The sequence below is a fragment of the Peromyscus leucopus genome, chromosome 19 (assembly GCF_004664715.2).
Source record: "Peromyscus leucopus breed LL Stock chromosome 19, UCI_PerLeu_2.1, whole genome shotgun sequence".
NCBI lineage: Eukaryota > Metazoa > Chordata > Mammalia > Rodentia > Cricetidae > Peromyscus > Peromyscus leucopus.
In genome coordinates this window covers 38143879-38156082 of record NC_051079.1, presented here as the reverse complement: position 1 = coordinate 38156082, position 12204 = coordinate 38143879, and positions in this window count along the sequence as shown.

Below are 12204 nucleotides of genomic sequence, written 5' to 3'. Positions count from 1 at the left end.
CAGTATCAGGAAGTTGAACTAGAAATATTTCTTCTCATGTAGATCTCATCCATTTCTCCATGACTGGGCAATCCATGCATGAGAGGGGGTAATGGAGGGCAAGGGACAAGGGGATGAGAGCTTAGGGGAGCAGGATGTTTGAGCTGGAACAGGAACAGAGTGGGAGAGCAAGGAAAGAGATACCATGATAAATGAAGACACCATGGTGATAGGGAGAAGCAGAGTGCTAGGGAGATTCCTAGGAATCCACAAGGATGATTCCACCATAGACTACTGGCAATAGTCGAGAGGGTGCCTGAGCTGGGCTACTCTGGTGATCGGATGGCTGAATACCCTAACTGTCATCATAGAACCCTCATCCAGTGACTGATGGAAACAGATACAGAGATCCATGGCCGGGTCCCAGGCAGAGCTCCAGGAGTCCAATTAAATGAAAGAGGAGGGATTCCATGAGCAAGAGATATCGAGACCATGACTGGAAAAATACAGAGACAACTAGCCAAACTAGTGGAAACACATGAACTATGGACCAATATCTGAGGAGACAGTTGTTTAGCTTGAACTGTTTAGGGGACCCCCAGGCAGTGGGATTGGGACCTGTGCCTAGTGCATGAGCCAGCTTTTTGGAGCCTAGTGCCTATGGTGAGACACTGCACAGTCTTGGTGCAGGGAGGATGAGCTTCAACCTGCCTCAACTGAATGTACCAGGCTCTGCTAACCCCCCAGGGGAGACCTTGCCTTCAGAGGTGGGAATGGAGGGTGGGCTGGGGGGGGGCAGGAGGAGGGAGGACAGGGGAATCTGTGGTTGGTATGTAAAATGAATAGAATATCTCTCAATTTAAAAAAAATATATTTCTGTCTTCTTCAGTATCACAATGTTTGTCCAAGTCAACTAAGAAATTGTAGTAAAGAGTGTGAATTGTCACCATAAATACACTTGAGGAGATTCCATGTAAGCATATGAATGAACTATTAGAGCATTAAATGCAGAGGTGGCAGGAAAAGCCTCCAGCCTGATAGAGCAAACTCTGGAAAGTTCAGTGCTCCAGTATTCTGGGCAGGAGCTTTGACCTGGGTTGTTTATGAGACTCTCTTTTGAATCTACCATTACTATGTGAGGCTAAGTGGAAAGGAGAGCATTAGCATCTTCAGGTTAACCTTCCCAAGTCTTCATGGCCCTCTGTTCTCCTGCCTAGATGCATCTGAGTTATACATATGTGACTTCTTAAGTAAATTACCAATGTATAGAGAAGTTTTACATCATGAGCTGTTTGGAAGTTCTGTTGAAAATCATAATGTCTCTTTTCCTCTAAAGCACTCTACCTGTACACTCATAGGAGACTGAAAGGATGTGGAAATGGAGTTACCTTTCCTGCAACCCAAGTTTTTTGATTTGTGATTATATAAATATTCTTTATTTCATCTAATAAATGAGTACTATATATATTTTATTATGATTCTCAAATATATTAATATATATTTACATAAAGCATGTATATAAATATATACTTATATATGCATTAGAGTATATTATTGTCTCAGTAAGTTATTAAAATATAATCCAAATTTCAAAATAAAGAATAAAGGATTCAAATAATAATATCTTAGGAGTTAACTTTATTATTTTGATAATACTACTAAGGTATTCGTACAGCTTTGTGTTTATGTGTGCTACTTTTGTTTGCCTGTATATATGTGTACTGAGTGCATGAGATGCTCATGATGCCAGAAGAGGGCATCAGACCCTTTGGAACTATAATTACAGATGGCTGAGAGCTGCAGTGTGGGTGCTGAGAACTGAGCTCAGTCCTCCACAGGAGCAGCAAATGCCTTTAAACACTGAGTCATCTCTCCAGGCCAGCGTTTCTCTTTTGATATTGATGAAACTAGAAAGTGATGGGGACACAATAATTGTTTGGCTTTTGTTTGTTTATGGCCTTTTATTTTACAAATTAATGGACATATCCACCAATAGTTAATTAAATTTATATCATGACAACAGAGATGAAGGCATGTTGCTCTCTAAGCAAATCCTAATGAAGATATTTCTGTTATTTTTTTATGAGTAAGTTTCATTATGAAGTGATTTTAGCATGGGAAATACATGTTATTTCAAGCTCAACTTTTTAGTTTTTACTTTGTGTTTCAAGGACCACAAATGACGCTTAAGTATTATAATAAGACGGCCAGGCAGTGGTGGCGCACGCTTTTAATCCCAGCACTCAGGAGGCAGAGCCAGGTGGATCTCTGTGAGTTCAAGGCCAGCCTGGGCTACCAAGTGAGTCCCAGGAAAGGCACAAAGCTACACAGAGAAACCCTGTCTTGAAAAACCAAAAAAAAGAATTATAATAAGACTCAAAATTCCCGCTGCCAGGGAGGGATGGACAAGAAATGCTATCAGTCTGCATGCCACTTCTATTTGCTTCCATCTTAATTCAAAGAAGCAATGCTGATGGTACAGTGTGTGCCTCGGAATGGCCAAGTCTCTAAGGCTGTCTTGAATGACATAAAATCGACACACTTAACATTTTCCCACAGAACATGGAAGTGTTTACAGAAACCAGGATTTCTACCTCAGGATTTTCCTGATTGACAACATAGTTCCTTTGTACTCTTACCTATAACTGTGGTGATAAATAATTACACAAAGCCTGGTAAGGGCTTTCAAAGAAAGGTTTCCTGCCCAGCTCTACCTGACTTTAAGGAAGTAGTAAAAAGTGTTTCATTTTTTTCTTCTTTCAGAATGCCAAAGAAGCCAATCTTTTTATTATTCCAGTTCTGCTTTGATGTAGAGCCACTAGACCAGAGTCAGGGACCTGGGTGTCTGCCATAGCTTCTAAGCCCTTGTGTTTTAATTTGTCTTCATGCAATTATAGCTGGGCCAGATGATTTTTAAAGTCTGCTTGACTCTACAAATAAAAATCATTTCCTCCTTTTGAAATATAACTACTAAACATAAAATCCTATGCCCTTTGAACAAAGTGGCTTGAGAAATTACTATCTGTGTAGCTTTTTCCCCACGTAAGGGATCGACTGGCCTTGCTCTACTTTGCTTCATTTTATTGCCATGGCCTTTAACTGAAGACATGCAGGGTTGGTTTACAGTAGAAAAGATCCTCTGAGTAAAAGCTTGATATTGCCTTGAAAGCAGGTTGATTCACGAATAGAAAAGTTTCTCCCATTAATAAGAATTTACTGTGTGTTTCTCCAATACTCTCACACTGACAATGGGCTTGCCATTTATCCACATAGAGGCAGCCAGGTCCAGCTTACCTAATGGCTTACAGTGTGAGAAGCAGTTAGTGACCTAGTCATTTCTCTAACCATACAGCTTCTAGATTATATAGGCAACTTTGAAACATTGCACAGAAGAAACTCTTATAACTAGAATATTGTCTTTTAGATCTTTGGGGAATTTAATTTGTGCTCAGTCTGCATGTATTGTCTACTTTCTACTATCTTGATTTCTAAGAATATCTAGCTTTAATTAAATTAATATTTTCAATGAGTTCTATCTTAAGAGAACTGATGTCCATGGACTTGTAAGAAAACTATTCAGCCGGGCAGTGGTGGCACATGCCTTTAATCCCAGCACTTGGGAGGCAGAGACAGGCAGATCTTTTTGAGTCCTAGGACAGCCTGGTAAACAGAGCAAGATCCAAGACAGGCACCAAAACTACACAGAGAACCCCTGTCTCAAAGAATCCAAAAAAAAAAAGAAGAAGAAGAAGAAAGAAAGAAAGAAAGAAAGAAAACTATTCAGTAATCTTTGCTTTAGGGATAAGAAATGCATTGTTTGGCTTATGATGTGATAGTAAGATTTTTTTTCCTTTCATGGTAAAGGGCATTTTCAGTTTGTTGTTCATGGAAAAGAAATTGAAACTAATTTCCCCTCCTAGAGAAAATATGAAAATTTCATATATACATACATATTTATCCATAAGTTATGAATAACAAAGCAATTGTAAAGTCACAAAATCATGGATTGGCCTTGGTTTTGCAAAATCAGAATGGTTATAGGGAAATTAAATCTAATATAAGATGCCCTGAACTACCAGATGACTTTTGGGAACCATAAGTCATATCAAGTAACAACTCTGTTCTTCCTTTGGAGTTTTTTTTTTTCATCTTGTATATGAGATAGACATCACCAAAGATCAATGAGGACTCTTCTTATTTGACTCTGCCTGAATGTTACTGCTCTCCATATACTGCCTTGTTGCTATGCTTCAGACCCTCAGGCCTTATTTATACTTTATTTATACTATAAAAACAGATGCAACTCTTTTCTATCGTGGGATCAGCCCTGGTGAGAAGATCTCTCTACCTTCTGCCCAAGATTTTATTACGTAGTTCTTACTGGTCATTCACATCTAACCTCAATTCTCATTCAGCAAGGAGCATCCCTACTCATTATCACATAGCTTTCATATTCAGTGTGGAAGAAAATACTTCACATTATTTTATTAGGTTTTATTGTTTATTTGTTTGTCTTGATTTTGGTTTTGTTTTTTTGTTTTGTCTAACACTATAATAAGATCATATAGAATTACTGCATAACTAATCAATGGATATTGATTGAATCAACTTTAATCTCTAAGTTGCCTCCATAACATCTGGCTGTAGGACACTTTGTTTAATTAGAGATTGATGGGGAGAACCCAGTCCATGGTGGGTGGTGCTATTCCTGGGTTGGTGAACCTGGCTTCTATAAGAAATCTGGGTAAACAAGCCATATGAAGAAAGCCAAGAAAGACCTCATGGTTTCTCATCAGCCCCTGCCTCCAGATTCCTGCCCTCACTGCTTTTGATAGTGAGCTGCCATATGTACTATGAATAAAATAAACCATTTCCTCCCCAACTTGCTTTTGTATCATGGTATTTCATCACAGCAATAGATAAGGTAATACCATAGGTCCCCATGTATGCAAAGCCTTATCAATCATCAGTACCTCCATTATAATGCTCTGTTTGTTAAAACTGATGAATGTTGATACATGCATTTTACCAAAGGTACAAAGATAACATTGGTATTGATTGCTGGTAGTACACATTCTATAGATCTAGAACAGTATATAAAAGCATATACTCATCACAGTAATTTCACAAGGCAATTTTACTGCCTTAAAATTTTTCTATAATCTCTCCCTCAACTTGTATTAACCACTAACATTTTTTGTCCTTTCTAAATGTCATATAGTTGGAATCACATGGTATGTAGCCATTGGAAGTTGGCTTTTTATTTTTTACTTTAGTAACATGTTTAAAATCATTAGGTTTCTTTTAATGCTATTATCTAGAGGTACTACATATCATAGCATATACTGAAGGATATCTTGGTTACTTCCTAGTTTCAACAATATGAATGGAACTAATGTAAACATCCATATGCAGGTTATATAGACTTAAGCTTACAACTCTTTCAGGTAAATACTGAAAAATGTAATTGCTAGATCACATAAAAAAGCTCTTTATTTTTCATTATGACTATAGTTCTTTGTTTTCCTTTCATTGAAAATAGATTCTCTTCACATAATATAGCTGTTTATGATTTCTCCTCCCTTCACTCCTCTCAGCTCCTTCCCATTCTCCTCCCATCCAGATCTACCCTTTTTCTGTTTCTCTTTAGAAAGACAACCCAGCCCCTGCCTCTGTTTCTGTTGTTCCCATACTTAATACTCTTGATTATGAAAAATGCTGACCTTGAGACACTTTGAGATCAAAATGTCTAGATAAAAAAAGGGACAGCCTCGTTAATGAAAGAGAAACAAATCATCAGTTTTTGTTCTGACTTTATACAGATGAAGACAGGGAGGGAGCTGCATGTCTATTATAACAAACACCTATGCCTCCTTGAAAAATCATCCCTGAAAAACTAACATGTTTTGACGTCATAGCCCATAGCTGCTTCCAGGGGCAGCATAATACTTATTCACAGCCATTAGGTAAGACTGTTGTTAGGAAACTTTTACTCACTCTTATTGACAAGTGATCAAATACAAAACTTGAATTTTTAAGAAAAATGACTCCTAGAATCAAGCTGTTACTTTTTCAATAAAAAATATTCAAAAAGCATCATATCTCATCAATATACTACAAATTTTAAAGTTTTATTGAGTAAGAGACAATGACCCAAATGGGATGTCTATGTCACATTCCTTACTCAAGACTTGGGTATCTTCAAAAAAGAGGACAGAAAGAGTGTAAGAGCTGTAGGTGGCAGCTGATACCAAGGAAACTGTGTTTTCTACACACAACAAGGCAGTGGCATGGAAGAACTCACAACCATTGTGACAACATGCACAAGTCCTATGAAGGCTTAAGCCAGTCAAAATCCCAGCATTGACGGAGGTGTGTGGGCAGGAAATCCTACAGTAGCTGAGGAGCATTGGCATTTGTTAGCTATTGAGAGAGGAAGAGTCAGTTTTCTCTAATGGTATTATCCCTACCAGCTTGATCATACTCCAGGGCAGGCCCCACACCAAAGATTAGCTAGAAAACACAAACTGGACTGGATGAGTTAGATGAAATATTTTCATTTTAAAAAATTAAATAAATAAAATTTTGGAGGAAAAAGAAGGAAACTCAAAGGTGAGTAGTTAGGGAGGTGAAGGTAGATCTTGGAAGAAATGGGAGAATAAATATGATTCTCCAAAAGTTAACAAAAATATTATTTTTCAAAGTTTTACTTCAAGTTGTGTACAAGTTAGTAGTTGACTTACGGCGTTTCCATGCTTTGTTTTTATTGTAGCCCCTCCCTCTCTCCATTCTGTCTCCCTGCTCCTAGCCCTCTCCTGCTGGTTCTTCTCAATAGCTGCCTGTCTGCTCTCATATCCTAAGTATCCCATTACCTTCTATTGCTAAAAAGGAAATATTGTCACTAGACTAACCCGCACACAAATTTGCACATTTACCACCCAACCTTGCTTGCCTCCATCCAAATCACTGTGTTAGTCTCTAGTTCTGTCATACTGCACACTGGTTGCATCTCTCATTTCACGGACTGGTCTAGCTTTCCCGTGATACAGAAGACACCTGACAATTGGGGAAGCAGTTACTGCTAGTTGTAAACTTCCTATGTGATGGAACAACTAAAGAGTTTCCCTGGAGATCTGTTTTCACTTTAATCCCATTTATCCCATCTTCAAGAGAATTGTGTGATTCCTATGAGGAGAAAGATAGTGTCACTCTCAAATCTTCCTATATCAGGTCATGTGATATGAACTGATTGTAACCAATTACCTGTCTACATAATTCACTAGACACCCGTGTGAAACTAATTGGTCTGCATGCAGAAGTAGACTTCATCATTTTAACATAATTTTCTTTTTTAGAGACACACTTCAAGCTGGGTCTAAATCACTGAGGAAAAGAACCCTGAGTTCTGCTACAGTTAACCTTCATAAGAAAAGTTTATCTTAGAGAAATTTTTCTCAGTTTAAAAATAATTACATCTCTCATTACATGTACTTATTCTCAACTCTAAAATATTGGTCTGGAATGTCTGGGTAAAGGTTGAAAAAAAACTGTGTTCTTGTAATGGACAAACCAGCAATAAATGTTTTTAATAACTAAAGAAAATTTTATTACATAGGCAAACATTATATAGGCATTTTAAAGCATGTGAAGAGAATTATTAGGTAAACAGATAAAATTTCTCTCTGACCTTTAATTTTGGCATTGTCTCTGTTATCTCATTTCACATACAAAAACATAAAAAAATGTAATTAAAGGTCCTTTCTTATTCTAAAATAGATGATATTTTCCATAAGTATTTCATTCTCATTATATCAATTGTTCAATTTGTTTGAGTTCTAAATGTCATTTACAAAAATTATAGTGTCAGTGTGTGGAGGTGGGAAATGGGAAAAAAGGCAATCAGGGCCAAGTTACAATGATGACTGTGTGGATTTAGGTTTTGCATTAGTAAATAATAGAAGTTGAATTGATGGTGACAGAAATAATATGGAAGGGCCTCTGTTATAACCCTTTTCTCAAGTACAATTGTTCAGTTTTTACCAACTTGTTAGAGGTAACTTCTAAATCACGAGAGATATGACCTCATCACAAATTTAATAAGAATGTGGAATAATTTTTTCCTCACTAATTAATTTTAAAATTCTTTTTTGAGTCAGAATAAAATTTCTGCAGTATCTTAACCTTTATTTTTGCTTGCTTAACTGTCTCCAGGTATATTAAAATTGAAACCATTCTATTAGATATACCCTCTCTCTGAGTAGTTTTAGCAACATATGGTAGATTTCTTTTGACCAGAATGGTTTTTTTTCAAAATTTTTATTAGAACAGTTAAAATGTTTTCTAATGATAAATGTTAACATCTCGGGTACAATTTAAAGTGGAAATCAGAATTATACCACCAAGATGTACCTCTCTCTCCCTCCCCCAACTGTGTGTGTGTGTGTGTCTGTGTGTAAAATGGTGCATATGCTGCACATCTGTGGGTGTGTATCTTTGTGTGTATGTGTCTTTGTGTTTCTCTGTATATGTGTCTGTGTTTCTGTTTATGGAGTGGGATAAAGGTGGAAAGAAAGTGATTATATTTGAAAAGGCAATGTTTTCATTATTCATTTTAGCACGTGGTTATGCAAACAGAAAAGTAAATTCACTCCAACTGACATCACTGAATTATAACAGTAATTGAATATTGTCTCTACCTCCTCTTCCAATTGTGTGATTTCCTTTTCTATTCTGGTCAGTTGGATCATCATCTCTCCAAGGGAGCTTTACAGGACCCCCTTCATGCACTTTCCCCATGTCTGAGAAGATGTGTATTCATCAGCTAGTTAGAACGCTCTTGTTCTTTCTTATACCCCCCCCCCAATATTTCCATTTTGAAACAGTAGGCAGTTTTGTAATCAAATGCTATTCACATATAAATGATATGCATATCCAGGCTACATTGAGGCTTTAGTCACTCACAGAATTTACTGGAAGCCAAGCTATCTGCAGCTTTCCAAAGGTAACTAATTAAGCCAACTGTAGAACTCCATTTCTTTCTCAGAAATTAATGACAACCCTTGGCCTTACTTGTATAATTAAACAAGTAAATATTTTAGCAATTTAAGCCTAGTTCTTCAGGGGATAAAAAAGCATTTAAGGACTCTGTGTTAATTTTCAGTGAGTTAATTTTGCAAAGGCATAATATTATGAAATCAAATACTGCAGAGTTTTTTGGTCTTGGTAATACATGCCACACTGATTGCCAGCTGTTCTGATTTGTGTGCTGCCTGAATCAGCTGTGTGTCAGGGTTGATGTCTTCCACTGACTGTGGATGGATGGATGGATGGATGGATGGATGGATGGATGGATGGATGGATGGATGGATGGGTGGATGGGTGGATGGATGGATGGACAGACAGAAAAATAGGTGTAACATCTTCCTTTGATCCTTTTTCTCATTCCTGCCCACTCCTTCTGAGTCTCCAGTCAAATTTCCAGAAATCTTTTCCCACTATACATTTCACGTTTTTAGCTCATCACATCTCTTGTGCTTAACTTTCTATGACCAACTAATAAACTACATTAAAATTTATATATTAGCTTTTGTTCTTGTCTCTACAATGTAAGTTGTTTAAGAGTAGAGATATTTCTTTGAATCTTTGCTGCTTCTAGAACAGCACCTGGAACAATTCAAATTCATACATCTAGTAATTTTTTTTTTTTTTTTTTTTTTTTTTTGGTTTTTCAAGACAGGGTTTCTCTGTGTCGTTTTGGTGCCTGTCCTGAATCTTGCTCTGTATACCAGGCTGAACTTGAACTCACAGATGCCTGGCTTTGCCTCCCAATTGCTGGAATTAAAGGTATGTGCCACCACCAACCAGCCCAAATAAATATTTTTAAGTAAGTTCATGAAAGAAATAATGAGTTGGATTAGGTAACCTAGGTTCTACTATCTATGGAGATGCACTGGCTGTTTTCTTCTGATATTTTTACTTCCTTACAAAAACAAGTGAACTCTAGAGAGTGCCCACTCCGTGAATGCAGCCTCTCCTCCCCCAGTTTTGTATGTTTGTAGAAATATTAGCTCTTTCAGTTTAGATTCCACACTGCCTTATCTATGCCCTAAAGCAGACATTGTTGTGCTAGTCTTACAAACTACAACATAACCATCCTCTTCCCAGTTCATTCTTAGTTTTTCATTGTTCTCTTGTGTTAATTACTAAATTACACAGTGGTTCATGCTATGAGATAACCTGAACCACAGGTCAGAATATGGTTTATTACACCTGAAACTAATTTTAGAGTTTATTCTTTTCCATTGTGAGGTATTAGGAGAGTAGAAAGTTGGTACAACATCAGGTGGATTACCCATGATTGAATAATGGTGGCTTTATAAAAAGAGACCAAAGAGCACACATATGCACACCCTGACTCTTGCTGTGTGCCATACTGTATGACCTAGTACTCTGCTAAACAAGAATATTACCAGATAAATCCACTATATCTTTGGCGAGAACTTTGAGCTCAAAGCATCCTCCTTTCTATATAACTTACCCAGTTTAAAAAATTCTAGTATTGGCAGCAGAAAATAGACTAGTTTGTTAATGAAGACAATTCCAGATCCAGGATGTTTATCTCATATGTATGGCATATGGAAAAACAGATTCCACTCCAGTGGCACAAATTAAAAACTGGATCTTTAGAGCACATATGAATAGCACTAATGCAAGAAAGTGAACAACATAGTCTAGTAATAAACTGAGATCACAATGAAGGGAGCTAAGTATACACCATATGTTCTAGAAGATAAACAAAAAAGATCAAAGAATGTAGGCTTAGACACACGCCTAAATGTGTATTAAAGAACAGAGACATAGGATGTCATAGAATCATATCAACAGCTAGAAATAGTTGAGACAGACAGAAACTATTTAGTTCTTTCTGAAAAAGTTGAGTTTGGGGTTTCTTACTGTTGACAATTGATGAATGCTCAAGTTCTGTACATTGAGTTAAATGGGATAGAGCCATGATAGAACACTTTTAATGCACAAAATTTTGCATTTTAAAATTCAGGGTTACTAGCTTTCAAATACTGGGGATCTTTTTTGTTTATACACACCTTATAGAGAATAGTCCAAATCAGATAATGTCTGTAATATATAAAAAGAGTAATGTTAAACCTGATGAGCCATGAAAGAACAGATCACAGATTCAAGTGATCATGGATAGTTTTATATCAATTTGACACAAGCTAAAGTCATCTGAGAGGAGGGAACCTCAATTGAAAAAAATGCTTCCATATGATCTGCCTATGTAGGGCAAAATTAGTGATCAATGGGGAAGTGCCCAGCCCATTGTGGGTGGTGCCATCCCTGAGCTGGTGGTCCTGGATACTACAAGAAAGCAGACTGGATAAGTCATTAGGAGCAAGCCAGTAAGTAGCACTCCACCATGGCCTCTGCATCAGCTCTTGCCTCCAGGTTCCTGCTCTGTTTGAGTTCCTGTCCTGACTTCCTTTGATGATGAACAGGTTTATGGAAGTGTAAGCCAAATAAAGCCGTTCTTCCCCAACTTGCTTTTTAGTCATGGTGTTTCATCGCAGCAATAGAAACCCTAACTAATATATGAATCCACTGTCACATCACTATCTTCAGGTTCTCAAAGTGTCCCAGGAAAGGGACTAGTGGGACAATTCAACTGGTTTTAAGAGCAAGGAACTCCTGACTGAAAACATGCATTACACAGAATGGAAACTTAAGTATCAGATAGTTTTCAGGATAAATGAAGACAATATAAGACCAAAAATGGAGAGAAATACACAATTGTAAGAATCATTACAGGGTGTGAGGTATTGAAACCTGAAGTAAGACTTAGACATATTTTAAACAACTGATGTTTAACTTTGGTATATTATTACTATGGACATTAATAGTTTAACTCAATCCTGTAAAAATAAAGCAAAATAGGATACTAAAAGGTGGACAGGAATTTTATTTTTCAGATTAGGAAAGGAGGGCCTAGAGAGGTAAGAACTTTGCTAGTGTCATGGAAGCAGGGTTCACTTATCAGCTCTGTCTTGAGAGCTGTTTGCCGTAACCACACAAATGCAAAATAAAACCTTGACAAATATTAGAGAATTAAGTAGATTACAGAAAAAATATACCTATTTTTGATATATTTGGCAGCATACAATCCAAATATTAAAAATATAATTGTTATACTCATCAGACAACAAATAACTT